This window comes from Aphanomyces invadans (assembly GCF_000520115.1).
Source record: "Aphanomyces invadans strain NJM9701 unplaced genomic scaffold supercont1.12, whole genome shotgun sequence".
Taxonomy (NCBI): domain Eukaryota; phylum Oomycota; class Saprolegniomycetes; order Saprolegniales; family Verrucalvaceae; genus Aphanomyces; species Aphanomyces invadans.
Genome location: NW_008580157.1, coordinates 1,358,587 through 1,359,481, shown reverse-complemented (window position 1 = coordinate 1,359,481; position 895 = coordinate 1,358,587).

Here is an 895-nt window from a genome sequence, read left to right as displayed (position 1 = left end):
AAAACCATTGGGGGTATTTGGTCCGTTAAGTTTACCCCAATGGCAAGCAATACGTGAATGTTCAAGACCTCATGGCGGCCATCAAGCTTGCATGGGAGAGCATTCCCATGGACTGCCACAAGAAGCTCATCAAATCGATGCCACAGCGATGCTCGCTGTCGTTACCGCCAAGGGTAACAAGTGTGATTATTAGCAAGTGTTCTGAGCTCCTTATGCTGATAACATCAATCAAATTTTGATATGGCTGCATCTCTATGTCGCATGTCGAATGAAGCAATTTGAGATTTTAGCGTGTTCAATTGCATCTGAAGCCATGAAACCTTTCGCAAGAATGTGAAGGTATGTCCACACAAGGATGCAGAGGCCATGACATGGTTATGGCTCACGCAGCGGTGACTAACATATCGTAAGTGGGTGTCTGCAATCATGTGGCGCGTACTGTACCACGTGTCAAAGTAGGGGGAGATCAGTTGTATACATTTCGCGGAGTAGGTACTGTGGTACACCGATTTATACCCATTAACAAACAGCCATGTCCATGTCGGGCTCATTGCTGATGTGGTTTTCGTTCAAGGTTGCGAATCTCTCTCAGTGCATGGAAAACGTTCGGCCTGGTGCAGACCCTCCCTACTTCTGCATCCTTGAGAGATGCAAGTCGATGAAATGCACTTTCCATAGCGTCCGCGAGACCCAAGATGTAGTTCTTCCTATTCGTTGCATCCCAATTGTTGGCAATGGAACAACGCGTCGGCTTCGCCCCATTAGCATCTCCTCTTCCGAGAGCCTCTTTTTCCAACACTGCCCTTGAAAACAACTCCACAGACGGCCCGACAAGTCACTGGCTTGGTTCGGTTTCAGTCCAGGAATCCATTGAAGTCGTTCGGGGTCGAGGTTC